Consider the following 26,266-nt stretch of genomic DNA (forward strand, 5'->3'; position numbering starts at 1 on the left):
ATTACATCAATTAGTCCATATTTCTTAATGAAGGTCCTAAAGGGGAGGGAAAACTTTTCCCTTTCCAAAGAGCAATTAAAATCCCCTCCCACAATAATATCTTTCCTAGTCAAAAAACAAGTATCCATTTTTTGGAAAAGGTCCTTACGTAGCCCGTGCTCCACCTGTGCATATACATTTATTATCCGACATTGAGTCCCATTTTTATCAATATCCACCACCATTACCCTTCCTTGTATTACAGTAAAGCTCTCAATTATCTGAATATCCTTATTCCCACATAACACCCCAACTCCAGTCCCATGTACCCCCCCAATGCTCCAAGTAGATTCCCCTCCCCTCCATTCCTCAGTAAACAAAGCAACATCCCTCTCATCTCTCAGATGAGCTTCCTGAACCAAACAAACATCGAAATTGAAGCTCAATAAAAATTCATAAACAATTTTTCTCTTCCGGGCACTTTTTAGCCCCCTAACATTCAGGGTAATTATCCGTAGTTTTCCCATACCATAAACAAAAAGCAAGTGGAGCACTAAGGGCAAAAAAATAATAATAAAACTAAAGAGAAAGAAAAAAAAACAAAAAAAAAACAATGAGTCTCTTGGTATATTTTACCTGCTCTCTTGGATTCTCTAACTATCCATATTGACATGTAACAAAAGGTCTTTTATGAAAGAGTCCTCGGACTTTTCTTCGCTCTCGTCTTCCTCTTCCATATCTCCATCGCTTGTCACATCACTTAGAGGGGTATGCATGCACTCAGTCTGTGTTCCCCTCAACACATACCCCTCCACATTTCCACCCTCCTCCAAAACCTCCTCCCTAATATCTTGATCACTTAGCTTACCATCTTCAGAGAAGGCGGCTGGACTCACCTTTCTCCTCCTTTTAGCGGACTTTCTCCGTGGTTTTCCAACCACTTCCCAACCTTTTTGGGGTTCCTCCCCCTGCTGTACTTTCTCACCATCTTGCTCAAGACTTCTCTCTCCCTTCTCCTCACGTCGCTCCATCCCCTCCTCCACACCTTCCACCTTGTCCTCGTTAGCCTGATTTCCAGCAGCTGGTATCGGCTCCTGGGGCCTTGCTCCTACACCAGAGTCTATTTCCTCTTCGCTACGTTCTTCCCCAATAAGTCCAGTCTTTACCACGGCTGAATAAGGCCGTGGCTTAGTACAATCTCTCGCCATGTGCGCTTCCGAGTCACATAAGTGACATCTTCTGGGCTCCTTGCAGTTCCTCGTAATATGTCCAAGCTCGCCGCAGCTCCTACACCTCACCTGGTCACATTGTTCTGCATTATGTCCAACACTCCCGCATTTCCTGCATGCTTGGGGCTGCCCTGCGTAAACAAGGAAGCCTCTGTCCGCTCCAATAGAAAAGACTGCAGGTGGGTGGCAATATCCATCTTCACTGTTCATATCCGCCCTCAATTTGATGCGAAATTGTCTCTTTCCGGTCCATATGCCCAGACCGTCCTTTATCTTTCGTACTCCTGGGAGAACAGTAACGTATCTCCCTAGAAAGTACCTGATAGTCTCTTCCGTGACCCATGGGTTATACATATGTATCGTTAAAATTCTGTAATCATTGCGATACAAAGGGGTCACCATATATCTCCGCAGTTCTTTATCTTCTTCCACAATGCTCTTCCTTCTCACTTCTTCCGCGTATTCTCCTGTAGAGAAAGTCACATCATAGTGCTTACTTGCGGTGCTCTGTTGTAGGCAGAATATTTCCTCCGGCTGTATCTTCAAGGCTTCGAAAAGGATTCTCCGTCCAAAAGTTATTCTGTCATGCATTTGTGTGTCTTTCTCCATGAGTTCAAATCTCAACGTATTTCTTGTTCCAAAAGTCTCGGAAAAACTGGCCGACGACGTCGCCATCTTTGTTTGCTTCCCGCCTCCTCTGATAAGAACAGATACTACACTTGATCTTAGCCAAAAGGCAGAAAAGCGATGGCCTCCTGCAGGTTCCTGGCTGAGCCGCCTTCTCGGGACACTTCTCGCTTGTGACGGTGCGCTCTTTCACTTGGCTCACAGGGAGGGCTCCGCTTCAAATCTCCGCCCACCCACAGTAGCTCAGAGGCCTGCGGAGCTGCCTGGAACTGCGCGCTTTCTTCTATTTCTTCTTTTGAACATCGAGGAGAGGGCCCAGCCAGACGGCAGACCCTGCCAAAAATAGGTGCAACTCCTTAGCCTCACTCTCCACGGAAGTCTTTAGTAAAAGGCGAAAGACTTGTACGTTTTGAAGAGAAGCCAGAGTGTGTGTTTCTCTGGCCTCGCAGGAAGCCGCAGTGACTCCTCGTGCCGGCTTCCGGCGTCACGGTAGGCCCTGTTTGCTTGGCTGAAGGGGCAGATCTCAGGCCCCACCTGCTCTGCTCCAGATTTCGACTTTGACAGGAGAGGGGTGACTGGAGAGGAGCACGTTCGCGGCTTCAGGCTGCTTTCTGGCTCTTGGCTTGGCAGACCTTACTTTGTTTGGCTTTTTTGCTTTTGCACAAAGTCAGCAAAGGGGGCACCATTCCCGGAGGCGCTGCAATACCGGGTCGATGCGTGGAGCGAACGGAGCGAGCCCCTTATTCGGCTCCCTGTTCTAAAAATGCGTTTAATACGTTGCCCCCGACTCGGGGGCGTATCAGATATTAAACTGATAAGAACAGATACTACACTTGATCTTAGCCAAAAGGCCAAGAAGCGATGGCCTCCTGCAGGTTCCTGGCTGAGCCGCCTTCTCGGGACACTTCTCGCTTGTGACGGTGCGTTCTTTCACTTGGCTCACAGGGAGGGCTCTGCTTCAAATCTCCGCCCACCCACAGTAGCTCAGAGGCCTGCGGAGCTGCCTGGAACTGCGCGCTTTCTTCTATTTCTTCTTTTGAACATCGAGGAGAGGGCCCAGCCAGACGGCAGACCCTGCCAAAAATAGGTGCAACTCCTTAGCCTCACTCTCCACGGAAGTTTTTAGTAAAAGGCGAAAGACTTGTACGTTTTGAAGAGAAGCCAGAGTGTGTGTTTCTCTGGCCTCGCAGGAAGCCGCAGTGACTCCTCGTGCCGGCTTCCGGCGTCACGGTAGGCCCTGTTTGCTTGGCTGAAGGGGCAGATCTCAGGCCCCGCCTGCTCTGCTCCAGAGTTCGACTTTGACAGGAGAGGGGTGACTGGAGAGGAGCACGTTCGCGGCTTCAGGCTGCTTTCTGGCTCTTGGCTTGGCAGACCTTACTTTGTTTGGCTTTTTTGCTTTTGCACAAAGTCAGCAAAGGGGGCACCATTCCCGGAGGCGCTGCAATACCGGGTCGATGCGTGGAGCGAACGGAGCGAGCCCCTTATTCGGCTCCCTGTTCTAAAAATGCGTTTAATACGTTGCCCCCGAATCGGGGGCGTATCAGATATTAAACTGATAAGAACAGATACTACACTTGATCTTAGCCAAAAGGCCGAGAAGCGATGGCCTCCTGCAGGTTCCTGGCTGAGCCGCCTTCTCGGAACACTTCTCGCTTGTGACGGTGCGCTCTTTCACTTGGCTCACAGGGAGGGCTCCGCTTCAAATCTCCGCCCACCCACAGTAGCTCAGAGGCCTGCGGAGCTGCCTGGAACTGCGCGCTTTCTTCTATTTCTTCTTTTGAACATCGAGGAGAGGGCCCAGCCAGACGGCAGACCCTGCCAAAAATAGGTGCAACTCCTTAGCCTCACTCTCCACGGAAGTCTTTAGTAAAAGGCGAAAGACTTGTACGTTTTGAAGAGAAGCCAGAGTTTGTGTTTCTTTGGCCTCGCAGGAAGCCGCAGTGACTCCTCGTGCTGGCTTCCGGCGTCACGGTAGGCCCTGTTTGCTTGGCTGAAGGGGCAGATCTCAGGCCCCGCCTGCTCTGCTCCAGAGTTCGACTTTGACAGGAGAGGGGTGACTGGAGAGGAGCACGTTCGCGGCTTCAGGCTGCTTTCTGGCTCTTGGCTTGGCAGACCTTACTTTGTTTGGCTTTTTTGCTTTTGCACAAAGTCAGCAAAGGGGGCACCATTCCCGGAGGCGCTGCAATACCGGGTCGATGCGTGGAGCGAACGGAGCGAGCCCCTTATTCGGCTCCCTGTTCTAAAAATGCGTTTAATACGTTGCCCCCGAATCGGGGGCGTATCAGATATTAAACTGATAAGAACAGATACTACACTTGATCTTAGCCAAAAGGCCGAGAAGCGATGGCCTCCTGCAGGTTCCTGGCTGAGCCGCCTTCTCGGGACACTTCTTGCTTGTGACGGTGCGCTCTTTCACTTGGCTCACAGGGAGGGCTCCGCTTCAAATCTCCGCCCACCCACAGTAGCTCAGAGGCCTGCAGAGCTGCCTGGAACTGCGCGCTTTCTTCTATTTCTTCTTTTGAACATCGAGGAGAGGGCCCAGCCAGACGGCAGACCCTGCCAAAAATAGGTGCAACTCCTTAGCCTCACTCTCCACGGAAGTCTTTAGTAAAAGGCGAAAGACTTGTACGTTTTGAAGAGAAGCCAGAGTGTGTGTTTCTCTGGCCTCGCAGGAAGCCGCAGTGACTCCTCGTGCCGGCTTCCGGCGTCACGGTAGGCCCTGTTTGCTTGGCTGAAGGGGCAGATCTCAGGCCCCGCCTGCTCTGCTCCAGAGTTCGACTTTGACAGGAGAGGGGTGACTGGAGAGGAGCACGTTCGCGGCTTCAGGCTGCTTTCTGGCTCTTGGCTTGGCAGACCTTACTTTGTTTGGCTTTTTTGCTTTTGCACAAAGTCAGCAAAGGGGGCACCATTCCCGGAGGCGCTGCAATACCGGGTCGATGCGTGGAGCGAACGGAGCGAGCCCCTTATTCGGCTCCCTGTTCTAAAAATGCGTTTAATACGTTGCCCCCGACTCGGGGGCGTATCAGATATTAAACTGATAAGAACAGATACTACACTTGATCTTAGCCAAAAGGCCGAGAAGCGATGGCCTCCTGCAGGTTCCTGGCTGAGCCGCCTTCTCGGGACACTTCTCGCTTGTGACGGTGCGTTCTTTCACTTGGCTCACAGGGAGGGCTCTGCTTCAAATCTCCGCCCACCCACAGTAGCTCAGAGGCCTGCGGAGCTGCCTGGAACTGCGCGCTTTCTTCTATTTCTTCTTTTGAACATCGAGGAGAGGGCCCAGCCAGACGGCAGACCCTGCCAAAAATAGGTGCAACTCCTTAGCCTCACTCTCCACGGAAGTTTTTAGTAAAAGGCGAAAGACTTGTACGTTTTGAAGAGAAGCCAGAGTGTGTGTTTCTCTGGCCTCGCAGGAAGCCGCAGTGACTCCTCGTGCCGGCTTCCGGCGTCACGGTAGGCCCTGTTTGCTTGGCTGAAGGGGCAGATCTCAGGCCCCGCCTGCTCTGCTCCAGAGTTCGACTTTGACAGGAGAGGGGTGACTGGAGAGGAGCACGTTCGCGGCTTCAGGCTGCTTTCTGGCTGCTTTCTGGCTCTTGGCTTGGCAGACCTTACTTTGTTTGGCTTTCTTGCTTTTGCACAAAGTCAGCAAAGGGGGCACCATTCCCGGAGGCGCTGCAATACCGGGTCGATGCGTGGAGCTAACGGAGCGAGCCCCTTATTCGGCTCCCTGTTCTAAAAATGCGTTTAATACGTTGCCCCCGAATCGGGGGCGTATCAGATATTAAACTGATAAGAACAGATTTTTTTTTTTTTTTTTTTTTTTTCCTTTTTCCAAAATTTATTTATTTCATACAATTCATTAAAAAAGTCAAAACAACACCAGAAACATATTAGTAATAATAGAATACAAGAAAAATAAAGAAATAAAAAATAAAATAAAATAAAACAGGCACCAAATGGAGCCGCATCTTACCACTACATGGGCCCGTACTCTATAATATTCTTCTCAAACCCAAAACGACCGTTCTAGAACTCTATCGGAAACACAAAAATCAAACTATCCTCCTAGTTTGAATCTCTTAAGCCTTCCTGAAACCGGGAGGTGTTTGGAAGACATGTTTCCACCTATCCTTAATTGTGTCCCAGCCCCATTTAGTTTTCTCTAAAAGACAAGTCTTCTCTATTTCTTTTACTATTATTCTACGTGTAGTTCTAGCTGTCCATTTGTAAGACCCCAGGATGTACCCCTGTCGAGCCTTCCACAAAAATAGTTTTGTCAGGGCCATTAACAAGGGGATCTTTCCGCTGGCCTCGTTTCTTTTTTCCTTCCCTGTAAGGAACATTAGCTCATCATATTGGATGCCATTTAAACACTCATATTGCACTTGCATTTCTCTCCACACTTCTTGCGCAAAACCACATCCCCACATTACATGTTCTATCGTTTCTTCTTCTCCTTGACAAGTAGTCCTTGGACAGTTTTTGTTGTCGCTTAATCTATGAGCATACATTATGGATCTCACAGGGATTTTCCTGTGTAGCAGCAACCAGTTCAAATCTTTACACCCATTGCTCAAGTCTTTTCCTTGTGCTCGTTTCCATGTAGCCTCTTTCACCCACACACACTGTGTGTGGGTTTTTTCCACCAGGGTCCTATACAAGGTCTTATGATTCAGGGCAAGGTCCTTATCCTTACATTCTAAATGCTTCTCCCGCCACTTGATCAGCTTTGCATAATACACCGGTCTGCTTTCTGCTCTGGGCACACTATTGTCCCACTTGGTCAGTTGTCTCAATGGGCCTGATAGCCAAAAACGAATTAAAAGTTGGCATTTGTGTGTATAAGGCTTGTTCAGTATGTTACAAATGTTACAGTAATATAATACATCCAATTTTAAAGGGATACATGGAACATCTCTCCCTCCTTTTAGTATCGGCTGGTACATCATAGTTCTTTTCACATATTCGTACCCACCCCAAATAAACTTGAACACTTCCCGTGTTAGTTCTTTCCTAAACATTTGTGGTAATGGGAAAACATATGCCAAATGAAGTAGGGCAGGCAGAATATCGGCTTTCACAACCAGGACTCTGCCGGTTATGGAGAGTCTTCTTTTCTTCCACATCCCCAATTTCCTCCTCACTTTTGCCATTTTTGACTCCCAATTTCGTTCTGCGTCTCCCCCAGGATTCCCGAAATTAATACCTAAGACCCGCATGGGGCTTTCACAGAGGGAAAGCCCGCAAAGCCTCTCCCTTCTGCCTGCCCACCTTCCCAGAAATTTGTATTTAGTTTTTCCTTTGTTCACCCTTGACCCTGCCGCCCTTTCAAAGGTATGTATTAGCTGCATAGCTTCCCTCACGCTCCCATCATCCCCCAAATAAAGGGTGATGTCATCAGCATACTGGGAGATTTTTAACACTTCTCCCCCTGGTAAGGTTATCCCTCTAATTTCTCGGTTTCCCCTTATCGCGCATGCTAAGGGTTCTACATAGATGACGTAAAGCAAGGCAGACAAGGGGCAACCTTGTCTAAGTCCTCTTTGCTGATACACCTCATCTGTCAGAAAGCCATTTACTTTCACCTTGCCACAAATGTCAACATACATCATTTTTATCCAGCTCAGAAATGTTTCCCCTATATTAAAAGTCGTCATCACCCTCCATAGAAAATCATAATTGACTCTGTCAAAAGCTTTTTCTTGGTCAATTGTTACACATATGGAGTCTAAATTCCTGTCCTCTATATACGAGAGTACATCCCTGTGCAAATGCAAGTTCCAAGCAATCTGTCTACCCTTTACTCCACAGGTCTGGTCCTCATTTATAATAAACGGCATAGCCTGGGCCAAGCGTAACGCTAAAGCTCTGCTCAGAATTTTATAATCCACACAGACCATGGACAAAGGTCTATAATTGGAGAGCATTGCCGGTGAGCCTTTCTTAAACAATAAACTAATCACCCCCGTCCTCATGCTTTTCAACATATAGCCCTTTTCACACATTTCATTAAATACTTCTAGCAAATGGTCTCCGATGAGATCCCAGAAGGTGACATAAAACTCTTTCGAAAGACCATCTATTCCAGGTACTTTGTTATTTTTCATTGTCTTCAAGGCATCGTATAGTTCATTCTTATTTATGCATCTATCCATTGATTGTTTTTCTTCTTCAGATAGCCTTTCCCCTAACCCCCTCAAAAAGGTCCCCTGCGCGTCTGTATCCAACTCTTCCTTTTCAAAAAGGCGCGTATAGTACTCTTCTACTACTTTCCGTAAATCCTCAGAACCAGTCATCATCTTCCCATCTATCTCCAATTCTTTTATTAGTCCACTTTCCTCCCTCCTTTTCATTTGGGCAAAAAAGTACGCTGAACACTTTTCTTGACCCTCATGCTCCTCCTGCATAAACTTAAACATCCTTGTCCTTGCTCTCTGTTGAAAAAAATCTTCTTGTTTTTTCAATAAAACATTCAATTTCTCACTTCTATCCCTATGTCTATTTCTGTTCCTATCCTCTTCCTCTTTTGCAATGTCCCTCTGTAAATCTTTAAAGACCTTCTTTGAGGCCTGTGCTCTCCGCATACTGTAACCAATTGAAAATTTCTTTATTCTTTTTTTCATTTCCTCCCACCAGCTCCCTCTATCCACATACAGACATTTCAGATCCACCCAATGTTGGAAGATCCCTCTGAAACTTGCCCTATATTCCTGTTCTAACAAGATGTCATTATTTAATTTCCAATATCCTTTTCCATATGCTGTCCCCTCGCATTCCACCTTCGCCCACACTATTTTGTGATCAGTAAAGGGCGCGTAAAGGGACCCCGTTTCGATTACCTTTTCTGTGTCTCCTACTAGTATATAGTCTAGCCTGTTTCTCATTCCCCGACTATTTTCCCACGTATGGGTCGGACGGTTGCCTAAGAGCTTCCCCATGGAGTCTACTAACCTATACTTTGCCATGAGATTCCTAAGTGGAAGAGAACCATTGTTCTTATCTAAAGAGCAATTTAAGTCACCGCCCACATAAATTACATTACTTGTCATGAAGCAAATATCCAGGCTAGAAAAGAGTTCCCTACGGGCTCGTGGTTCTGCGTTTGCATATATATTTACCACCCGACATTTTATTCCAACCTTTTTAATATCCACCACCAAGACCCTACCCTGTATTGCGGAAAAGCTGTCCGTGATTTGAATACTTTTTTTCCCGCACAAAACTCCCACCCCTGAACCGTATACACTCCCCACACTCCATGCTGCTTCGCCTCCTACCCACTCCTTTGTGAAGAGCAGAGCGTCGGCCTCGTCTCTTAAGTGGGCTTCCTGGATTAAACATATATCAAAGTCACAAGTAATTAAAAATTCATACACAGCTCTTCTTTTCTTTGCATTCCTCAGTCCTCTGACATTTAAAGTCATTATTTTCATCTTATCCATTTAATGGTAAGGGCTACTTCCCCAAACTTTCCTGAGAAAATAATGTTCGTATCAGAGAACTTTCAGCGTTACTTTCATTTTCACTCCCATCGTCGGAATCATTTTCACTTATCGTGGAGCTCAAAGGAGTGTGGGTACACTCCGTTTGAGTTCCTTTTGGAGCACGCCTTTCTCCCTCCACACCGAAAGGCGCAGTCTCCAATTTTTCCTCATTGCTATCTTCTGGCGGAGTGGCTGAAACCTGCCTTTTCCTTCTTTTCGCCTTCTTTCTTTCTTCATTCCTAACCTCTCTCCACGGTTGCTCCGTCATGTCCTCACTCGTAGCGAAGGATCCTTCCTTATTCCTGTCCTCTGTATCTAACAAAGGAACCTCTATCATTCTCTCAGAAACTTCTTCTTCCTCGTCAGCCTCATTTCTCTCACCTGCAGGAGTCTCCTGCATTAACAAAGGTGTTCCTAATTTGTCATGTCCAGTTTCCTTCTCTTGGCCCACCGGCCCCACCACTACTGCAGCGTATGACCTGGGCTTTGTGCAATCTCTTGCCATGTGCTCCTCTGACTCACATAAATGACATCTCTTTAGTACAGTGCAGTCTCTCGTGCTATGTCCCGTTTCATTGCAATTTCGGCACCTCACCTGATTGCAGTTAGCGGCTTCATGGCCTTTGCCGCCACATCTTCTGCAAACCAGAGGTTGGCCCGCGTAGATGAGGAAGCCTCTGTCCGCCCCGATAGAAAAAACTGCCGGAGGATGTCGATAGCCGTCTTCACTATTCGGGTCTTCCTCCATTTTGACGCGGAATTGTCTTTTGCCGGTCCACAAGCCCAGACCATCTTTTATTATTCTTACTCCAGGTAAGACCTTTACGTGTCTTCCCAAAAAACATCTTATAGTCTCTTCTGAAACCCATGGGTTATACATGTGTACAGTTAGGATACTATAGTCACTTCTATATAAAGGGGTGACCATGTACCTTTTTAGTTCTTCATTTGACGTCAGATGAGCTTTTCTCCTTGCTTCTTCCGCTGTGTCTTTCGTAGTTAGCGTCACATCATAGTACTTGTTGGTTATACTCTGTTGCAAGCAGTAGATCTCCTCGGGCTGAATCTGCAAAACATCAAACAAAATCCTCCTCCCAAAAGTTATTCGATCCTGGAAAGCTGCATCTTTGTCTTTTAGAGCAAATCTTAAGGTGTTCCTCATGCCATCTCCTCTTTCAGTCTGCGTATAGCTGGCCGACCAGGTCGCCATTGTGCTTCTCAGATAAGAACAGATACTACACTTGATCTTAGCAAAAGGCCGAGAAGCGATGGCCTCCTGCAGGTTCCTGGCTGAGCCGCCTTCTCGGGACACTTCTCGCTTGTGACGGTGCGCTCTTTCACTTGGCTCACAGGGAGGGATACGCTTCAAATCTCCGCCCACCCACAGTAGCTCAGAGGCCTGCGGAGCTGCCTGGAACTGCGCGCTTTCTTCTATTTCTTCTTTTGAACATCGAGGAGAGGGCCCAGCCAGACGGCAGACCCTGCCAAAAATAGGTGCAACTCCTTAGCCTCACTCTCCACGGAAGTCATTAGTAAAAGGCGAAAGACTTGTACGTTTTGAAGAGAAGGCAGAGTTTGTGTTTCTTTGGCCTCGCAGGAAGCCGCAGTGACTCCTCGTGCCGGCTTGCGGCGTCACGGTAGGCCCTGTTTGCTTGGCTGAAGGGGCAGATCTCAGGCCCCGCCTGCTCTGCTCCAGATTTCGACTTTGACAGGAGAGGGGTGACTGGAGAGGAGCACGTTCGCGGCTTCAGGCTGCTTTCTGGCTCTTGGCTTGGCAGACCTTACTTTGTTTGGCTTTTTTGCTTTTGCACAAAGTCAGCAAAGGGGGCATCATTCCCGGAGGCGCTGCAATACCGGGTCGATGCGTGGAGCGAACGGAGCGAGCCCCTTATTCGGCTCCCTGTTCTAAAAATGCGTTTAATACGTTGCCCCCGAATCGGGGGCGTATCAGATATTAAACTGATAAGAACAGATTTTTTTTTTTTTTTTTTTTTTTTTTTTTTTTCCTTTTTATTTTCAAGTACAAAAGAACCACAAACTTGGTAACAATACTGCAAAGAAACTGTACAAACATCACTTCTGATAGAACAGAGGACAAGCGTATTTTAAACAGAAGAAAACGTTTTCTCTCCCCATTGATCAGGTTATTCAGTTGTCCTTTCTGCAGGTGCTGTAATATCCAAATAGCAAAATGATTAATCAGGATTTTTTTTTTTTTTTTTTTTTTTTTTTTTTTAAATGGAAAAACACACATTCATTTACACAACATGCCAAAGTTACATCGCATCTTCTCGATTGGCAACCACATTAACATATTTTCCCATCCTTTTTTTTTTTTTTTTTTTTTGACTCTAAAACTAGTCTTACTGTATATTGCTCTCAAAACAAAATAAAAACCTTTCCCCACTTAGTCTCCAAAATTAGGTGGCTTCTGAAAAATGGTTTTCCACCTGTCTTTGATTGCATCCCACCCCCACTTCAATATCTCAAAATGCCATACTTTTTCTATTTCTTTCTCTACCAACCTACATGTGCCCATAACTGTCCATTTATATGACCCCAGAATATACCCTTGCCGAGCCTTCCACAAATATAGTTTCACCAAAGACACTAGTAAAAGAGACTTTTCTTTTCGATTGCTTCCCTTCTCCCACCCCGTAAGGGACATTACTTCATTGTACAAGATTCCTTTTAAACAATCATACTGCCTCTGCATTTCGCCCCACACTTCTCCCGCGAAAGGACATCCCCACATTACATGCTCTATTGTTTCTTCTCTTTGACATGTGCTTCTCGGGCAGTTCTTATTGTCACACAATCTATGTGCATACATTATTGACCTTACTGGTATTTTTTTATGCAGCAGCAACCAATTAAGGTCCCTGCACCCGTTGCTCAGTTCCTTTTTTTGGGCTCGTTTCCATACCTCCTCCTGCACCCATATGTTTTGGGTGTGGGTTTTCTGCACCAAAGTTCTATACAGTTTTTTGTGATTCAACATTAGGTCCTTGTCCTTATATTCCTGGTGCTTCTCTCGCCATTTAATCATCCTTGAATAATGTTCTGGCCTGCTTTCCGCCCTCGGCACTCTATTGTCCCACTCGATCAATTGTCTCATGGGACCAGATAACCAAAAGCGGATCAAAACTTGACATTTGTGTATATTGGGCCTATTCAATAGATTACAGATATTGCTATAATACATCACGTCCAATTTCAAGGGGATGCATGGGACATCCCTCCCACCTTTTTGTATTGTCTGATACATCGTTGTTCTTTTTACGTATTCATACCCCCCCCAAATTAATTTAAAAATTCCCCGTGTTAGCACCTTCCTATGAGTCTGTGGCATTGGGAAGACATATGCCAAATGGAGTAGGGCAGGTAAGATGTCAGCTTTTACGGCCAAAACCTTGCCAGTTATAGTGAGCTTTCTTTTGGACCACATCCCCAATTTCTTTGTGACTTTTGCCATCTTCAAGTCCCAATTATGATTTGCGTCCCCCCCAGGGTTCCCAAAATCAATGCCCAAAACCCGCATGGGCCCTTCACACAACGAGAGCCCACAGAGCATCTCTCTCCTACCTGCCCATCTTCCCAAATATTTGTATTTTGATTTTTCCTTATTAACCTTTGACCCCGCCGCACTCTCAAAGGTCTGTATTGTTTGCATCGTCTCCCTCACACTCCCATCATCTTCCAGATAGAGTACTGTATCATCTGCGTACTGCGAGATTTTCAGCACCTCCCCCCCTGGCAAAACCACCCCTCTGATTTTCTCATTTCCCCTTATTGCGCATGCTAACGGTTCTACGTATATGACATAGAGTAGGGCGGACAGGGGACAACCCTGCCGTAGCCCTCTCTTCTGTTGCACTTCCTCTGTTAAGTATCCGTTTATCTTTACCTTGCAAATTATGTCAGTATACATCATACTTATCCAGTTCAAAAATTTTCCCCCTATATCAAAAGTTCTCATCACCCTCCACAGGAAATCGTGGTTGACCCTATCGAAGGCTTTTTCCTGATCAAGTGTCACACATATTGATGTCAAGTTCCTCTCTTCTATGTACATAAGCACATCTCTATGTAGTTGTAAATTCCAACCAATCTGTCTGCCCTTCACCCCACATGTCTGGTCTGCATTTATAATAGCAGGCATAACTCGGGCCAGACGTCTTGCTAGGGTTCTACTCAGGATTTTATAGTCCACGCAGACCATTGAGAGAGGCCTATAGTTTGAAAGCGCTGCAGGTGAACCTTTCTTATGTATTAGACTTATCACTCCTGTCCTCATACTCTTTGGCATTCTACCCTTTTCACACATTTCATTAAATACCTCCAACAAGTGGTCTCCAATGAGATCCCAAAATGTGATATAAAACTCCTTCGTAAGTCCGTCTATCCCAGGTACCTTGTTATTCTTCATTGTCTTTGTCGCCTCGTATAGTTCGTGATTTGTTATACTCCTTTCCAATATCTTCCTTTCGTCCTCTGATAGCCTCTCTTCCAGAAATCCCAAGATTATTTCTTGGGCATCTTCATCTACTTTTTCCACGCCAAACAATGATCTATAGTACTCTTCTACCACCTTCAATAAGTTATCCCGCCCGGTAACCAATTTCCCATCACTTTCCAACTCCATAATTGCCCCTTTTTCCTCTCTCTTTTTCATATGAGCGAAAAAATAGGCCGAGCACTTCTCCTGTCGCATATGCTCCTCCTGCATAAATTTAAACATTCTTGTTTTCGCTCTATTCTGGAACAAATCCTCCTGTTTCTTCAATAATACATTCAATTCCTCACTCGCTCCCCCGTTTTTGTTGTTATTCCTCTGAGCTTCTATCCCTGCAATCTTTTCCTGGAGCTTCTTGAAAACCTCTTTGGAAGCCTGCGCTCTCTGTGTGCTATAAGCAATTGAAAACGTTTTTATTCTCTTTTTCGTTTCTTCCCACCACCTCACTCTGTCCTCATACAACCCTTTCATTTCCACCCAACTTCCGAAGATTTCTCTAAATCTTTCCCTATACTCATATTCTGCCAAGACGTCATTATTCAATTTCCAATATGCCTTACCAAAAACTGCTCCTCCGGAAATTACCATTACCCAAATTGCTTTATGGTCTGTAAAAGGGGCAAAAATTGTCCCCCCTCCCGTTACCTTCTCCTTATCTCCTACTAATATATAATCTAATCTGCTCCTCATTCCTCGACTATTTTCCCATGTATAACCGACCTGTTTGCCTAATATCTTTCCCATAGTATCCGCCAAACTGTACTTTGCCATAAAATCTCTGAGCAGGGACGATCCACCATCCTTGTCTAGCGAGCAATTTAAGTCTCCTCCCACGATAATCACTTTGCTCGTCATAAAACATATATCCAAACCAGCAAAGAGTTCTCTACGGGCCCGTGGTTCTGCGTGTGCATAAATATTAACCACGCGACATTGAAATCCAGCCTTCTTAATGTCCACTACCATCACTCTACCCTGGATTACAGAGAACGTGTCTATGATTTGGATGCTTTTCCTCCCACACAAAACTCCCACCCCTGATCCATGTACGCTCCCCACGCTCCATGCTGCTTCGCCTCCTACCCACTCCTTCGTGAAGAGCAGAGCGTCGGCCTCGTCTCTTAAGTGGGCTTCCTGGATTAAACATATATCAAAGTCGCAAGTAATTAAAAATTCATACACAGCTCCCCTTTTCTTTGCATTCCTCAGTCCTCTGACATTTAAAGTCATTATTTTCATCTTATCCATTTAATGGTAAGGGCTACTTCCCCAAACTTTCCTGAGAAAATAATGTTCGTATCAGAGAACTTTCAGCGTTACTTTCATTTTCACTCCCATCGTCGGAATCATTTTCACTTATCGTGGTGCTCAAAGGAGTGTGGGTACACTCCGTTTGAGTTCCTTTTGGAGCACGCCTTTCTCCCTCCACACCGAAAGGCGCAGTCTCCAATTTTTCCTCATTGCTATCTTCTGGCGGAGTGGCCGAAACCTGCCTTTTCCTTCTTTTCGCCTTCTTTCTTCCTGCTTTCCTAACCTCTCTCCACGGTTGCTCCGTCATGTCCTCACTCGTAGCGAAGGATCCTTCCTTATTCCTGTCCTCTGTATCTAACAAAGGAACCTCTATCATTCTCTCAGAAACTTCTTCTTCCTCGTCAGCCTCATTTCTCTCACCTGCAGGAGTCTCCTGCATTAACAAAGGTGTTCCTAATTTGTCATGTCCAGTTTCCTTCTCTTGGCCCACCGGCCCCACCACTACTGCAGCGTATGACCTGGGCTTTGTGCAATCTCTTGCCATGTGCTCCTCTGACTCACATAAATGACATTTCTTTAGTACAGTGCAGTCTCTTGTGCTATGTCCCGTTTCATTGCAATTTCGGCACCTCACCTGATTGCAATTAGCGGCTTCATGGCCTTTACCGCCACATCTTCTGCAAACCAGAGGTTGGCCCGCGTAGATGAGGAAGCCTCTGTCCGCCCCGATAGAAAAAACTGCCGGAGGATGTCGATAGCCGTCTTCACTATTCGGGTCTTCCTCCATTTTGACGCGGAATTGTCTTTTGCCGGTCCACAAGCCCAGACCATCTTTTATTATTCTTACTCCAGGTAAGACCTTTACGTGTCTTCCCAAAAAACATCTTATAGTCTCTTCTGAAACCCATGGGTTATACATGTGTACAGTTAGGATACTATAGTCACTTCTATATAAAGGGGTGACCATGTACCTTTTTAGTTCTTCATTTGACGTCAGGTGAGCTTTTCTCCTTGCTTCTTCCGCTGTGTCTTTCGTAGTTAGCGTCACATCGTAGTACTTGTTGGTTATACTCTGTTGCAAGCAGTAGATCTCCTCGGGCTGAATCTGCAAAGCATCAAACAAAATCCTCCTCCCAAAAGTTATTCGATCCTGGAAAGCTGCATCTTTGTCTTTTAGAGCAAATCTTAAGGTGTTCCTCGTGCCATCTCCTCTTTCAGTCTGCGTATAGCTGGCCGACCAGGTCGCCATTGTGCTTCTCAGATAAGAACAGATACTACACTTGATCTTAGCCAAAAGGCCGAGAAGCGATGGCCTCCTGCAGGTTCCTGGCTGAGCCGCCTTCTCGGGACACTTCTCGCTTGTGACGGTGCGCTCTTTCACCTGGCTCACAGGGAGGGCTCCGCTTCAAATCTCCGCCCACCCACAGTAGCTCAGAGGCCTGCGGAGCTGCCTGGAACTGCGCGCTTTCTTCTAATTCTTCTTTTGAACATCGAGGAGAGGGCCCAGCCAGACGGCAGACCCTGCCAAAAATAGGTGCAACTTCTTAGCCTCACTCTCCACGGAAGTCTTTAGTAAAAGGCAAAAGACTTGTACGTTTTGAAGAGAAGCCAGAGTGTGTGTTTCTCTGGCCTCGCAGGAAGCCGCAGTGACTCCTCGTGCCGGCTTCCGGCGTCACGGTAGGCCCTGTTTGCTTGGCTGAAGGGGCAGATCTCAGGCCCCGCCTGCTCTGCTCCAGAGTTCGACTTTGACAGGAGAGGGGTGACTGGAGAGGAGCACGTTCGCGGCTTCAGGCTGCTTTCTGGCTCTTGGCTTGGCAGACCTTACTTTGTTTGGCTTTTTTGCTTTTGCACAAAGTCAGCAAAGGGGGCACCATTCCCGGAGGCGCTGCAATACCGGGTCGATGCGTGGAGCGAACGGAGGGAGCCCCTTGTTCGGCTCCCTGTTCTAAAAATGCGTTTAATACGTTGCCCCCGAATCGGGGGCGTATCAGATATTAAACTGATAAGAACAGATTTTTTTTTTTTTTTTTTTTTTTTAAAGAACAGATTTTTTTCCTTTTTTTATTTACTTTCCACAACATTTCCATCCTTTACATTTACATTTCACATTTCTCATACATCTTAACATATTACTTCCCAAATCAATGTCATACCTTCATTTCTTTACATCTAAATAAACATCCTACAGAAAGAGAAGAGAAGTTGAACAACAAGAAAATCCCACAAAATGAAAGACCAGAAACTGAAGAAACAATCGCCTTTCTATTATCTCGCTCCTTATCACTCACCACCTTTTTTTTGGTGGTTTTAAAAAGATGGTTTTCCACCTATCCTTAATTGTATCACTTCCCCACTTTTCTAATTCATGCCAGTATATACTTTCAAATTCTTTCTCTATTGCCTTAACTGTTCCTATCTCTCTCCATTTATACACTCCGGTTATATTTCCCTGCCTTGCTTTCCATAATTTAAGTTTACAATTGATATCAGCATACAAATTATTTTATTTTGTTCTTTTCCCACTCCTTTAACCCCAAACGAAGTGATTTCATCATATGTCACATTCTCCAAGCACTTATAACTCTCTTTCACCCCATCCCACACCTTTTTTGCATATTCACATCCCCATAATACATGTTCAATTGTTTCATCTTCCATACAGTTTTTCCTTGGACAGACTTTTTGCTTCCCCAAATTGTGGGCATACATTGTGACCCTGACTGGTAGCCTTCTATGCAAGTGCAACCAATTACAGTTTTTTCTGATTGCTTAAGCACATTTTTTGTAACTATTGGCTATTTTTGCAAACTCTACACACAAATAAGAAAACCTGTCACCCAATTATCAAAACATTGTAGTTCTCTTGCAAAAGCGAACACAGCTAGATTAACTCTTCACACCTTCGTAAAAATGGTGTTTTCGTATCAAACAGTACACACAAGCCATCATCTACTAAGCACACAATGCGCCAACTGCACACTGATGGTATGAATACAAAACACATCTGGCTTTTGCTTTCTCTGTGTACAGATGTCAATTGAACATTCTGCCTCTGCCCCCAACATCTGGACGTCTAGCAATTCTGTAAAGTAACAATTTCAGTATTTTTGCATGTATGGTACTGTTGTGTTTCTCATTAGAGTATGGCAGTGCTACAAAGTACTTACCGATTCTCATTTCGAAATGTCCTAATGATGCTTGCCACAGTGTAGCGGCTCAGTTTAGGCTGAACCCGTTGGCCAGCTTCCCTCAGGGTCATCCCATGGTTGATGACATGGTCCACTATTGTAGCCCTGATGTCATCAGTTATTCTGTTTCTTACTCTTCTTACCCTTCCTCTTTCCCCTCCTCGTCCTCTTCTTGCTCCTCTTTGTCCTCTTCCTCTAACTTCCTCTAACCCTCTTGCTTCTTCACCTCCACGTCCTCTTCCTCCAACTTCTTCACCTCCACGTCCTCTCCCTCGGCCTCCTCTGATTCTCACTCTTCTCACTCTTACTGCTCCTTCCATTGTACTCCACATAGGACAGCTTACCTGTGGCCTGTTTATAGTGCTTAGGCTGATTGCAAAGTGGACTAATTATCTAAAACAGTTTTCACATCTGAAAGTGTGCCAGACAGTTGGCAAAATAGTGTTAATGATAGCCATACATGTGTATAATTTTGCTAGGAGTGTGTTGGAAATTTGGTAATTGAGTGTAAGCAGTGAGTTGTGCCTACAGTTTTGCAAAGTGTGTGTTACAAAATTGCAAACTGAGTGCAAAGCAGTGTTTGTGCTTTTAGTTTTGCAAACTCAGTGAGTGGTTTTGCTATAAGTGTTAATAGTTTTAGGAATTGTGCTATAAGAATCACAGTTAGGGTTTAAGCATTCAGAAAAAACTGTAAAATCTTTAAGCCCGTTCTTAAAACTCTTGTCCTGGGCCCGTACCCACACTTCAGAGCTCACCATTACTGGATTGACATTGAGTTTCTGTACCAGTTTCCTATATAGTAACTTATGATTTATCACTGTATCCTCATCTTTACATTCCGTATATCTCCTCCCCCACTTTACCATTCGCTGGAAGTACTCCGGCCTAGTCTCAGCTTTAGGGCCTTTATTATCCCACCCTATTAGAAACCGGTATGGTATAGACAGCCAAAACCATATCAGGATTTGGCATTTGTGTATATATGTCTTTTTCAAGAGTATACATACATTGCTATAGAATATTGCATCCAGCTTCAGAGGAACGTTTGGCACATCCCTCCCACCATCTGCTATTTCCTGATACATTAGCGCCCTTTTCACATATTCATAGCCCCCCCATATAAAATTAAATATTCCCCTCATTAGTTGAGCTCTATACTTCTGCGGCATCGGAAAGACGTAGGCCAAATGTAGCAGCTTTGGCAATACATCGGCCTTTACAACCAACACTTTCCCTGAAACGGAAAGTTTTCTTGTCTTCCATAATCCCAGGTTTTTTTCGACTACAGTCATCTTCTTTTTCCAATTACACAATGCATCCCCCTCCCCATTCCCAAAAGAAATTCCTAATACGTCCATAGGGCCTTCGCACAACATATAATCACAGATCTTGTCCTTCCTCCCCTCCCACTTCCCAAGGTATTTGTACCTAGTCTTCTCCTTGTTTATTCTCGATCCAGTAGCTTTTTCATAATCATATAGAATGTCTATCACTCCCCTTAAGCTTTCATCGTCTGCCAAGTATAATATTGTGTCATCCGCGTATTGTGATATTTTTAAGCTCTCGCCCCGGGGCAACGTTATCCCTTTAACAATGTGGCTCACCCTTATTGCACAAGCAAGAGGTTCTGCGTATAAAACAAACAGCACCACAGAGAGCGGGCACCCTTGCCGCAATCCTCTTGTTTGTTGCACTTTATCCGTTAAATGCCCATTAATTTTGATTTTTGAATTTATTCCCTTATATAAAACCTTTACCCATTTTGTAATGGCTCCTCCTAGACCCAGCCCCTCCATAACCTTCCACAAAAAAGCGTGGTCTACTCTATCGAAAGCTTTCTGCTGATCCAGGCTAACACATATTGCAGCAATGTTTCTCTCCTTTACATATGTGAGTACATCCCTGTGTAGATGTAAGTTCCATGTGATTTGCCTCCCCTGTACCCCACAAGTTTGGTCCATTTCCACTATGTGTGACATGACTCCTGCTAGCCTATTCGCCAGAACCTTACTCAGTATTTTATAGTCCACGCACAGCATAGTTAGTGGCCTGTAATTGTCTAGTTGGTTCGGGTTTCCTTTCTTAAACAGAATAGCCACCACTCCCGTTTTCATGCTTTCCGGCATCTCTCCTCCCTCCATGATTTCCTTAAAAACCTCCAAAAGGTGGATCCCCACCATATCCCAAAACGCCACGTAAAATTCTTTTGTTAGGCCATCTATGCCGGGCACCTTATTGGCCTTCATTGCCGTTACCACATTATACACCTCCCCTACTGTCAATTCCCCCCCCAGCTTTCCATTTTCTTCTTCGGGTAGCGTTCTCCTTAGCGATCTTATAAAAACCTCCCCCTTCCCCTCATCCAAGCTCTCCTTTGTAAACAATTTTCCATAATATTCTTCCGCCGTTCTTAACAAATCATCTTTCCCCCTTATCACCTTTCCATCCCTCTCCAGTTCCGTTATAACCCCCCTCTTATCCCTAGTCTTCATTTTGCTAAAAAAGTATGAGGAGCACTTCTCGTTCTCCTCATACTCTTCCTGTTTTAATTTATATATTACGGCCCTCGCTTTCCTCTCAAGTAATTCCTCCTGTCTCATTTTTAAATTTTCCAAGTACCCTTCCTTTTTAATTCCCCTTCCCGTATTTTCCATAATATAGATTTTTTCTATTTCTTTTTGTATTGTGTCGAACTCTTTCTTTTGGACTTTTGACCTCTCTGTACAATATTTGATTGTAAACTTTTTGATTTTTTTCTTTATGTCCTCCCACCAAACCACGTTGTTACTGTATAAACTTTTTCATCTCGGCCCATATCGGGAAGATTTTCATGAAGCCTTCCCTATAGGCTTTCTCTGCGAGGACGTCGTTGTTAAACTTCCAATACCCTTTTCCAAAGTCTGGCCCTACTATCTCAAGCTCCACATCAACTGCTTGATGGTCTGTGAAGAGGGCCGGTATTGTTTTTCCCTCTATTATTTTGCACTTTTTTTCTACTAAAATGTAATCTAACCTACTCTTCACCCCCCTTGTGTTCTTCCAAGTATACCCCACTTGCTTTCCCAGTAACTTCCCCATTACGTCAATTAGTCCATATTTCTTAATGAAGGTCCTAAAGGGGAGGGAAAACTTTTCCCTTTCCAAAGAGCAATTAAAATCCCCTCCCACAATAATATCTTTCCTAGTCAAAAAACAAGTATCCATTTTTTGGAAAAGGTCCTTACGTAGCCCGTGCTCCACCTGTGCATATACATTTATTATCCGACATTGAGTCCCATTTTTATCAATATCCACCACCATTACCCTTCCTTGTATAACAGTAAAGCTCTCAATTATCCGAATATCCTTATTCCCACATAACACCCCAACTCCAGTCCCATGTACCCCCCCAATGCTCCAAGTAGCTTCCCCTCCCCTCCATTCCTCAGTAAACAAAGCAACATCCCTCTCATCTCTCAGATGAGCTTCCTGAACCAAACAAACATCGAAATTGTAGCTCAATAAAAATTCATAAACAATTTTTCTCTTCCGGGCACTTTTTAGCCCCCTAACATTCAGGGTAATTATCCGTAGTTTTCCCATACCATAAACAAAAAGCAAGTGGAGCACTAAGGGCAAAAATATAATAATAATACTAAAGAGAAAGAAAAAAAAACACAAAAAAAAAAAAACAATGAGTCTCTTGGTATATTTTACCTGCTCTCTTGGATTCTCTAACTATCCATATTGACATGTAACAAAAGGTCTTTTATGAAAGAGTCCTCGGACTTTTCTTCGCTCTCGTCTTCCTCTTCCATATCTCCATCGCTTGTCACATCACTTAGAGGGGTATGCATGCACTCAGTCTGTGTTCCCCTCAACACATACCCCTCCACATTTCCACCCTCCTCCAAAACCTCCTCCCTAATATCTTGATCTCTTAGCTTACCATCTTCAGAGAAGGCGGCTGGACTCACCTTTCTCCTCCTTTTAGCGGACTTTCTCCGTGGTTTTCCAACCACTTCCCAACCTTTTTGGGGTTCCTCCCCCTGCTGTACTTTCTCACCATCTTGCTCAAGACTTCTCTCTCCCTTCTCCTCACGTCGCTCCGTCCCCTCCTCCACACCTTCCACCTTGTCCTCGTTAGCCTGATTTCCAGCAGCTGGTATCGGCTCCTGGGGCCTTGCTCCTACACCAGAGTCTATTTCCTCTTCGCTACGTTCTTCCCCAATAAGTCCAGTCTTTACCACGGCTGAATAAGGCCGTGGCTTAGTACAATCTCTCGCCATGTGCGCTTCCGAGTCACATAAGTGACATCTTCTGGGCTCCTTGCAGTTCCTCGTAATATGTCCAAGCTCGCCGCAACTTCTACACCTCACCTGGTCACATTGTTCCACATTATGTCCAACACTCCCGCATTTCCTGCATGCTTGGGGCTGCCCTGCGTAAACAAGGAAGCCTCTGTCCGCTCCAATAGAAAAGACTGCAGGTGGGTGGCAATATCCATCTTCACTGTTCATATCCGCCCTCAATTTGATGCGAAATTGTCTCTTTCCGGTCCATATGCCCAGACCGTCCTTTATCTTTCGTACTCCTGGGAGAACAGTAACGTATCTCCCTAGAAAGTACCTAATAGTCTCTTCCGTGACCCATGGGTTATACATATGTATCGTTAAAATTCTGTAATCATTGCGATACAAAGGGGTCACCATATATCTCCGCAGTTCTTTATCTTCTTCCACAATGCTCTTCCTTCTCACTTCTTCCGCGTATTCTCCTGTAGAGAAAGTCACATCATAGTGCTTACTTGCGGTGCTCTGTTGTAGGCAGAATATTTCCTCCGGCTGTATCTTCAAGGCTTCGAAAAGGATTCTCCGTCCAAAAGTTATTCTGTCATGCATTTGTGTGTCTTTCTCCATGAGTTCAAATCTCAGCGTATTTCTTGTTCCAAAAGTCTCGGAAAAACTGGCCGACGACGTCGCCATCTTTGTTTGCTTCCCGTCTCCTCTGATAAGAATAGATACTACACTTGATCTTAGCCAAAAGGCCGAGAAGCGATGAAAAGGTTCGCTTCTCGGCCTTTTTCAGAGCAGGCGGGGCCTGAGATCTGCCCCTTCAGCCAAGCAAACAGGGCCTACCGTGACGCCGGAAGCCGGCACGAGGAGTCACTGCGGCTTCCTGCGAGGCCAAAGAAACACAAACTCTGGCTTCTCTTCAAAACGTACAAGTCTTTCGCCTTTACTAAAAGACTTCCGTGGAGAGTGAGGCTAAGGAGTTGCACCTATTTTTGGCAGGGTCTGCCGTCTGGCTGGGCCCTCTCCTCGATGTTCAAAAGAAGAAATAGAAGAAAGCGCGCAGTTCCAGGCAGCTCCGCAGGCCTCTGAGCTACTGTGGGTGGGCGGAGATTTGAAGCGGAGCCCTCCCTGTGAGCCAAGTGAAAGAGCGCACCGTCACAAGCGAGAAGTGTCCCGAGAAGGCGGCTCAGCCAGGAACCTGCAGGAGGCCATCGCTTCTCGGCCTTTTGGCTAAGATCAAGTGTAGTATCTGTTCTTATCAGAGGAGGCGGGAAGCAAACAAAGATGGCGACGTCGTCGGCCAGTTTTTCCGAGACTTTTGGAACAAGAAATACGCTGAGATTTGAACTCATGGAGAAAGACACACAAATGCATGACAGAATAACTTTTGGACGGAGAATCCTTTTCGAAGCCTTGAAGATACAGCCGGAGGAAATATTCTGCCTACAACAGAGCACCGCAAGTAAGCACTATGATGTGACTTTCTCTACAGGAGAATATACGGAAGAAGTGAGAAGGAAGAGCATTGTGGAAGAAGATAAAGAACTGCGGAGATATATGGTGACCCCTTTGTATCGCAATGATTACAGAATTTTAACGATACATATGTATAACCCATGGGTCACGGAAGAGACTATCAGTACTTTCTAGGGAGATACGTTACTGTTCTCCCAGGAGTACGAAAGATAAAGGACGGTCTGGGCATATGGACCGGAAAGAGACAATTTCGCATCAAATTGAGGGCGGATATGAACAGTGAAGATGGATATTGCCACCCACCTGCAGTCTTTTCTATTGGAGCGGACAGAGGCTTCCTTGTTTACGCAGGGCAGCCCCAAGCATGCAGGAAATGCGGGAGTGTTGGACATAATGCAGAACAATGTGACCAGGTGAGGTGTAGGAGCTGCGGCGAGCTTGGACATATTACGAGGAACTGCAAGGAGCCCAGAAGATGTCACTTATGTGACTCGGAAGCGCACATGGCGAGAGATTGTACTAAGCCACGGCCTTATTCAGCCGTGGTAAGACTGGACTTATTGGGAAGAACGTAGCAAAGAGGAAATAGACTCTGGTGTAGGAGCAAGGCCCCAGGAGCCGATACCAGCTGCTGGAAATCAGGCTAACGAGGACAAGGTGGAAGGTGTGGAGGAGGGGATGGAGCGACGTGAGGAGAAGGGAGAGAGAAGTCTTGAGCAAGATGGTGAGAAAGTACAGCAGGGGGAGGAACCCCAAAAAGGATGGGAAGTGGTTGGAAAACCACGGAGAAAGTCCGCTAAAAAGGAGGAGAAAGGTGAGTCCAGCCGCCTTCTCTGAAGATGGTAAGCTAAGTGATCAAGATATTAGGGAGGAGGTTTTGGAAGGAGGGTGGAAATGTGGAGGGGTATGTGTTGAGGGGAACACAGACTGAGTGCATGCATACCCCTCTAAGTGATGTGACAAGCGATGGAGATATGGAAGAGGAAGACGAGAGCGAAGAAAAGTCCGAGGACTCTTTCATAAAAGACCTTTTGTTACATGTCAATATGGATAGTTAGAGAATCCAAGAGAGCAGGTAAAATATACCAAGAGACTCATTGTTTTTTTTTTGTTTTTTTTTCTTTCTCTTTAGTATTATTATTATATTTTTTGCCCTTAGTGCTCCACTTGCTTTTGTTTATGGTATGGGAAAACTACGGATAATTACCCTGAATGTTAGGGGGCTAAAAAGTGCCCGGAAGAGAAAAATTGTTTATGAATTTTTATTGAGCTTCAATTTCGATGTTTGTTTGGTTCAGGAAGCTCATCTGAGAGATGAGAGGGATGTTGCTTTGTTTACTGAGGAATGGAGGGGAGGGGAATCTACTTGGAGCATTGGGGGGGTACATGGGACTGGAGTTGGGGTGTTATGTGGGAATAAGGATATTCAGATAATTGAGAGCTTTACTGTAATACAAGGAGGGTAATGGTGGTGGATATTGATAAAAATGGGACTCAATGTCGGATAATAAATGTATATGCACAGGTGGAGCACGGGCTACGTAAGGACCTTTTCCAAAAAATGAATACTTGTTTTTGACTAGGAAAGATATTATTGTGGGAGGGGATTTTAATTGCTCTTTGGAAAGGGAAAAGTTTTCCCTCCCCTTTAGGACCTTCATTAAGAAATATGGACTAATTGATGTAATGGGAAGTTACTGGGAAAGCAAGTGGGGTATACTTGGAAGAACACAAGGGGGTGAGAGTAGGTTAGATTACATTTTAGTAGAAAAAAAGTGCAAAATAATAGAGGGAAAAACAATACCGGCCCTCTTCACAGACCATCAAGCAGTTGATGTGGAGCTTGAGATAGTAGGGCCAGACTTTGGAAAAGGGTATTGGAAGTTTAACAACGACGTCCTCGGCAGAGAAAGCCTATAGGGAAGGCTTCATGAAAATCTTCCCGATATGGGCCGAGATGAAAAGTTCATACAGTAACAACGTGGTTTGGTGGGAGGACATAAAGAAAAAAATCAAAAAGTTTACAATCGAATATTGTACAGAGAGGTCAAAAGTCCAAAAGAAAGAGTTGACACAATACAAAAAGAAATAGAAAAAATCGATGTTATGGAAAATACGGGAAGAGGGAATTAAAAAGGAAGGGTACTTGGAAAATTTAAAATGAGACAGGAGGAATTACTTGAGAGGAAAGCGAGGGCCGTAATATATAAATTAAAACAGGAAGAGTATGAGGAGAACGAGA

General features: G+C 45.2%; 1 protein-coding gene, 14 non-coding genes and 6 pseudogenes across 18 annotated transcripts in view; 2 read left to right on the plus strand and 19 right to left on the minus strand.

Annotated features, from left to right (window-relative positions):
* LOC146502969 (uncharacterized) overlaps positions 1–26,266 on the minus strand; it is a 225,304-nt gene that overhangs the window by 42,731 nt on the left and 156,307 nt on the right. The window lies entirely within an intron of this gene.
* LOC146502988 (U2 spliceosomal RNA) lies at positions 1,816–1,957 on the minus strand (annotated as a pseudogene).
* On the minus strand, positions 2,152–2,264 carry LOC146502989 (U5 spliceosomal RNA). Its single transcript, XR_014868889.1, has one exon. It is a non-coding gene; the product is annotated as a U5 spliceosomal RNA (small nuclear RNA).
* LOC146502990 (U2 spliceosomal RNA) lies at positions 2,508–2,698 on the minus strand. Its single transcript, XR_014869041.1, has one exon. It is a non-coding gene; the product is annotated as a U2 spliceosomal RNA (small nuclear RNA).
* LOC146502991 (U5 spliceosomal RNA) lies at positions 2,893–3,005 on the minus strand. The gene has a single exon (XR_014868969.1). It is a non-coding gene; the product is annotated as a U5 spliceosomal RNA (small nuclear RNA).
* LOC146502992 (U2 spliceosomal RNA) lies at positions 3,249–3,439 on the minus strand. The gene has a single exon (XR_014869021.1). It is a non-coding gene; the product is annotated as a U2 spliceosomal RNA (small nuclear RNA).
* On the minus strand, positions 3,634–3,746 carry LOC146502993 (U5 spliceosomal RNA). The gene has a single exon (XR_014869151.1). It is a non-coding gene; the product is annotated as a U5 spliceosomal RNA (small nuclear RNA).
* LOC146502994 (U2 spliceosomal RNA) lies at positions 3,990–4,180 on the minus strand. The gene has a single exon (XR_014869022.1). It is a non-coding gene; the product is annotated as a U2 spliceosomal RNA (small nuclear RNA).
* On the minus strand, positions 4,375–4,487 carry LOC146502995 (U5 spliceosomal RNA). Its single transcript, XR_014868890.1, has one exon. It is a non-coding gene; the product is annotated as a U5 spliceosomal RNA (small nuclear RNA).
* LOC146502996 (U2 spliceosomal RNA) lies at positions 4,731–4,921 on the minus strand. Its single transcript, XR_014869038.1, has one exon. It is a non-coding gene; the product is annotated as a U2 spliceosomal RNA (small nuclear RNA).
* On the minus strand, positions 5,116–5,228 carry LOC146502997 (U5 spliceosomal RNA). The gene has a single exon (XR_014868970.1). It is a non-coding gene; the product is annotated as a U5 spliceosomal RNA (small nuclear RNA).
* LOC146502998 (U2 spliceosomal RNA) lies at positions 5,483–5,677 on the minus strand. Its single transcript, XR_014869101.1, has one exon. It is a non-coding gene; the product is annotated as a U2 spliceosomal RNA (small nuclear RNA).
* Positions 10,466–10,589, minus strand: LOC146502999 (U2 spliceosomal RNA; annotated as a pseudogene).
* On the minus strand, positions 10,784–10,896 carry LOC146503000 (U5 spliceosomal RNA). Its single transcript, XR_014868956.1, has one exon. It is a non-coding gene; the product is annotated as a U5 spliceosomal RNA (small nuclear RNA).
* LOC146503001 (U2 spliceosomal RNA) lies at positions 11,140–11,350 on the minus strand (annotated as a pseudogene).
* Positions 16,272–16,396, minus strand: LOC146503002 (U2 spliceosomal RNA; annotated as a pseudogene).
* LOC146503003 (U5 spliceosomal RNA) lies at positions 16,591–16,703 on the minus strand. The gene has a single exon (XR_014868966.1). It is a non-coding gene; the product is annotated as a U5 spliceosomal RNA (small nuclear RNA).
* On the minus strand, positions 16,947–17,134 carry LOC146503004 (U2 spliceosomal RNA). Its single transcript, XR_014869108.1, has one exon. It is a non-coding gene; the product is annotated as a U2 spliceosomal RNA (small nuclear RNA).
* Positions 23,171–23,312, minus strand: LOC146503005 (U2 spliceosomal RNA; annotated as a pseudogene).
* On the plus strand, positions 23,452–23,564 carry LOC146503006 (U5 spliceosomal RNA). Its single transcript, XR_014869001.1, has one exon. It is a non-coding gene; the product is annotated as a U5 spliceosomal RNA (small nuclear RNA).
* On the plus strand, positions 23,759–23,900 carry LOC146503007 (U2 spliceosomal RNA; annotated as a pseudogene).

Source organism: Neolamprologus multifasciatus, chromosome 14 (assembly GCF_963576455.1).
Source record: "Neolamprologus multifasciatus chromosome 14, fNeoMul1.2, whole genome shotgun sequence".
Classification (NCBI taxonomy): Eukaryota; Metazoa; Chordata; class Actinopteri; order Cichliformes; family Cichlidae; genus Neolamprologus; species Neolamprologus multifasciatus.